Raw genomic sequence first — 5,554 nt, forward strand, 5'->3', positions numbered from 1 at the left:
ATTGGGAGGGAGTCCATACTCTGTAATTAAATTCTCCACATGCACTTGGTGCTTTGGGAGCATGAGCAAGTGTGGGCTGCAGCACCTTGTCCCTAACCCAGTGGTTCTCAATTATTTTCTGTCTTGCCCCCCCTTGGGGACAGATATGTTTTCAGGTCACGCCCCCGCTCTCCGACCTCCAACCCATACCCCTGTAAATTAAAACACTATTGAGGACCTGATAACATGTATATTTTTATCTGTACAAACCACTGTATGAGTTGCTGCCCCCTAGTGACTGGAGGCTAGTTATCATTCAAGCATTAACGCAGTGGTACACTTACGTCCTGCGTGCCATATTCCATTGGAAACCCCTCACGCCCACCCGGCACCTCACCACGCCGACCGATATTATCGGCCCGATACTAGTGGAATTATGTCACACTGGCAAGAATCGTTATTGTTTTTTTCCTCCGATAATGAAAACCCGATAACGCAATGCCTGGGTTTTGCCACATGATATGTACCCTAAAACTATTTTTTTTAGAGAAAAACGGCTGCATGTGAAAGTGAAAGCCACTAGATGGCAGCATTGCAGCTCATTTTAGTAATCTATTGTAATAATCAGGGGATTGTATGCAGAATGCTGATGACAGCAACATACAGTGTTTTGTACATAAATACAAACAATATTACCAGGCCCTCAATAATATTTCAATTCAGGGGGTGGGGTTTGGGGGCCAAGGCCCTTAATAGTATTTCAATTCAGGGGGTGGGAGTTGGGGGGCAGGGTGAAAAAATGTCTGTCCCCTAGGGGGGGCATGGCAGAAACTAATGGAGAAACATTACTTTAACCTATCACCTAATGAACAGGCAGCAGTTAACTTCCCTTAACGACTGGGCCACCACTGCCCCGCTATATCGGTATTGGTTGAAATGGGAATCGGAAATTAAGTGTTTGAACAATATCAGCATATCGGATATCGGCGAAAAGTTCATATCGGACATCCCTAATAAATATAAATATATTTTATTACTTTGAGCGCTTTAGGAAAGAAACCCTGGGCAGGTAGTATAGAATAAATTCATAATAGTAAAAAAGAAAATCCAAATGACATACTGTAAATATAGAAAAGTGACACCCTAACATGGTGTATCTTTAATTTAAATCTTAATAATCTTAAATTAAAAAAATCCTTCAACATAAATTAACGTGGAATTCCCCTTTGAATTTATCACGTCCACGTAGCTGCAGAACACTGATCAAAACCAGGTCAAATCAAGCTCGGACCCACTGTGACGTACTTTCACACTTACTTTGAAAAAGTGTTTGTGCAGAGAACGTTGACACAATGAGTAGAAGATTGTGATTTTCTGCTCACCCTGACAACGTTCCATTTGTTCTAACACTTTACCACATTCATTAAAAGGAGGGTTTTTTTTTTTTACCACCACCCTCCCTTTTTCAAAAGCCTAAGGGAACACAAGTGGTTAAAGCATTATGAATATGATACGCTTGCCTGTAGAGGTGTAAAAATAAGTGATGTCATTTAGGTTTCGGAACTTGAGCTCACATGTATCTTCAGTTACACATGATCGTGGGGATGACACTGATGTCAATACGAGGCTAAAAGTGACCTACGAGATACACCAGGAAAATGTTTTTGTGCTAGTGAATTCGTACAAAACTAAACACATATTTAAACTTTAGCCAATCACATTAGTGTTGATTCTCCAGAAATAAACGTACCGGTAAATGTCTGCAGAGATCTAAGGCTAAGTTGACACCTTATGGTAAACGAGTCACAAAACAAACAGTTTTTCGTAACTGTTAGATGTTTATGCGAGTAGTCTAGTCCAGGGGTGTCCAAACTTTTTTCGTCAGAGAGCTCCATTTACGAAATAAAAATAGTCTATTTAGCTACCTAGCTAGCTAAATAGATAGAGAGAGAGAGAGAGAGTGAGAACTTTATGAATCCCTTGGGAGTTCCCTTTGGGAAATTTAGCTTGTCATGTTGTGTATTTTCATGGCTCAATTCGAACAAACTCAAAAAGCTTTCTATGCTTGAACATTTACAATATGTTAATGTCCACATGTTACATTTTGTATTAAAACAAAGTAATAACAATAATAATGTGTAATTACAATTATAAGTTAAACATTTACAATATGTTAATGTCCACATATTACATTTTGTATTAAAACAAAATAATAACAATAATAATGTGTAATTATAATTATAAGTTATTTTTTGAATTTATTTATTGATTTATTGAAAATTAAATGTAATTCTGTATTTGAATTGCAATTTGAATTTTAAAACAAATACTTCCCATATATGTACTCACTATACGGTGAGTGTATGTTAACTAAATACAAATCCTACTTTAAACATATATAATAAAATCTGTTGGAAGTGAACGCTGCTGTGAGGATGGGAATGTCTGATGTTCAGTGATAATGCATAATTACTTAGAAGTTCCCCTAGGGGCAGTCTTTACATTAGAAATTTAAACATTCCCACTGAGAGTACTTCTGTCCAAACAGGATGTGAACGCCTTACTGTGAAACTCTTTCTGCCTCCCCTGAGATGGCTTGTGTTGAAGATAAAAAAAAAAAACATGTCTAGAAACATTTCACCTACCACCTGTCTGTGTTCTTTCTGCAGTTTTAACAATCATATATATATATATACACATATGAATTTAGAAAAAATAAATCTATGAAATTAGCAAAAAACAACACTATCAAGTTAGCCAAAAAAATAACTATGGTGCTTTGGAAGTTGACCATCGCTCGCTATCTGAACATACAGAGAACCTTATTTATATCTAATAATTTTGAGTCTTTGTCTCCCTTATTTCAGCTAAAAACATTTTGACTGTTGACAGTTTTGCTAGTTAATATTAGCTTTTAGTTTAGTTCTATTTTTTTCTGCATCTCTGTTTCCTGATGTTGTTGTTGAGCTTGTTTTGTTTTTACTTGTTGTGGTTCTCACTTGGGTTTCATTGTTCTCTTGTGTTTTTTTTTTTGTTTTTTTTTTTGCACTTCCTCTTTTTATGTATGTGTGTATTTAGCGCGATTGAGTTTATGCTACTTCCTTTGATTTAATTGCTGTAATTGCATTCTCTATTTACTCGTCTGTCTGACTATTACGTTCTAATGTTGTGGCACAAATAACAATATTTTACCATTCTCTCCGTAGTTGTAGTGTTTGCTTGTTTTACTGTTTGTTGTTGACAGAATTTGCGTATTTTTTCTATGTTGTTTGCCTTATTGTTTTGAATATGTACGATAAAAAGTATTCGGTAATTTAACAAAAATGGGAATAATAGTCAAAAATACTATTAAAATGCATAGCTTTATGTAAAATAGCTTCAAAAAGTATATATATCTATTTTTTATATAAAATTACAACTCTATTTAATGGCATTTTTCAGATGCCTTGAGTCACCTTTCTTTCGTCATGTTCCCGCTGTGTGCACCTGGGAGAGAAAGGGATGACGGAAGGGGGGCTACGGTCCACGGTGAAAAAAAGAAAAAAAAAGAAAATGGGACGAGGCGGGGCTTTGCGCCACAACATCCCAGCGTAGTGCAATTCTCCAAACTCGGCTGCGCACGTTCCGAGGAGTACGTGCGCGCATCCCGGCGGCACCAACGGAGAGCGCGCTCTGCGCTAACCATGTTGTGAATGAGGGGATGGAGTGACGTCAGCGGCCGAATGTCAACAATGTAGCGGCTGAGAGTAGGCGTTCTAGTCGAGTGTAACAAACAGCGGAGAGACACAGCGGCACGCCGCGCTGGAGCAACACGCACGGACGGAACGGACGGACGGACTCACAAACACGCGTGCACACTTACACACACGCCACATAGCATCGAAAAGAGAACGAAAAAGAAAACGCGTCTGAGTTTGGTTGTGCAGCGAGAAAAGAGGCAACGCTAAGCGAGCAGGAAAGTGAGTGAGCTACGTGGAGCTGGGAGCCTTTGAGGAAACGACAAAGCGAGCCATCATGTGAGAGAAGTTAACGTGGGAAAACGTACAAAAGGGCTGGAATACGAGCGGAAGAAGAGAAAGTAAAAAGGTGAGCTGCTGTGTTCGTTTTTTTACAAACGCCCCCCCACCCCCCACCACCACCACCACGCTGCTGTTTTCCCATGATACACAGTGTTTATCAATCACGGTCCATTGTTGGTCATTGATAATGCTCCCACTTCAAACTTGTGGAGAAGTGGCGTAGGCGTGCGTGTGTATGTTTGTGTGTGCAGCGCGCTGCTCGGTGTGACAAAATACACACGACACGGAGTCACTTTAAACAATTCGACTCCTTATACGTCACAAAGTTCGAGGTTAACAGAAAAGCGGTACGCACGGGTGTCGAAAACAACTGCCACCCTGGTGCGGCGACCGGAGAGCGCGTGTAATATGCCGTTGTAAACGCGGGGTTTTGGGAGTGAAATACAACTCTGCACCACATCCTGTTATGCTTTGAGTCAACGCGTTTGTGCGTGCGCGCGTACGCGCGCGATTTCTCCTTCTCTTTTCTTGTCTTCTTTTCTTTTCTCTTCTTTTCCCCTCTCTGTTTTTGCTAAGTACAAGCGTTGCTGATGGCAGCGTAGGGTCATGCGGCCACGCCGCTGCCGCCTGCTTGAACAAAAACAACAGGAGCTGTCACTTGTAGCGTCATTAAACGCCCGCCTGAGTCACTGTGTAACGTTCTTTAGGATTGTGAATGAATAACCGATAATAGCCGATAAAAGCGTGTTGCCTTTGTGTTTTAAACAATCTGGCAGTATTACAGCTTATAAATGCGTCTTCTCATTACTGTACATTGAGAAAAGAGAAGAAGAAGAAAAAAAACACACACACCGCTGTATTTGCTGTGTAAGGACGAGCCGTAATTACTGTGACAGCCAATGGACTCGTCTCAATCTCTTCACTGTGCAGTTGCCGAAACGATTCCCTGGTCATTGTTCCTCGTGAGACGTTACTACAGAAACCAAATACTACAATAATAATAATATTAATAATAATCCGATTAATGATAAAAAGAATAATAATAATAATAATAATAGGGTTAAAATGAGCTTCTTTTTTACGCACCTTCTTGCATTGTCATGTGAATTGATGCAGCGTCGCAGCTTAGTCAGTCTCTGTCACATTCGTTATGTACATTATGTCACTGGTGTGCAAGTAATAGACTGTGATGCGAAGCCAATGTGTGTTAAATGCTATAATATCCTGGTTTTCAGGCGTTGGTGTTGTTCAAAATAAGGGGTGTGCACGTTTGCTTTGTTCACTCTGTAAAATAAGAAAGCCAAAAATACCGCGTTGCTGTCCGTGTTTATTAGACCTTTATACAGACCTTTTCGCGATTTCTCCCTGATAAATATTTTTTTATTATTATTAGTATTATTATTATTTCGGGATTCCGTATTTTCGAATGATTCTGTAAAACACGAGATTAGCCTTGGAAGCGCTGCTGTCAACAATGCGGTGATACAGCAGATTGTGAGGAGGCAAGTGTGGCGTTCACGGGCATCACAGCCTCTTTGTTAGTGATGATGCAGGAG

The 5,554-nt window shown here is 39.8% G+C and overlaps 1 protein-coding gene across 1 annotated transcript in view; it reads left to right on the forward strand.

The window, feature by feature from the left end:
• Window positions 1-3,345: 3,345 nt before the first annotated feature.
• The window catches only part of bach2b (BTB and CNC homology 1, basic leucine zipper transcription factor 2b), a 73,683-nt gene continuing 71,474 nt past the window's right edge, over window positions 3,346-5,554 (forward strand). Inside the window, exon 1 of the mRNA XM_008312722.3 lies at window positions 3,346-4,065. The gene's annotated coding sequence lies outside the window, so the exon portion shown is untranslated. The remainder of the gene's footprint in view (window positions 4,066-5,554) is intronic.

This window comes from Cynoglossus semilaevis, chromosome 7, assembly GCF_000523025.1.
Source record: "Cynoglossus semilaevis isolate Cse_v1.0 chromosome 7, Cse_v1.0, whole genome shotgun sequence".
NCBI classification, from domain to species: Eukaryota; Metazoa; Chordata; class Actinopteri; order Pleuronectiformes; family Cynoglossidae; genus Cynoglossus; species Cynoglossus semilaevis.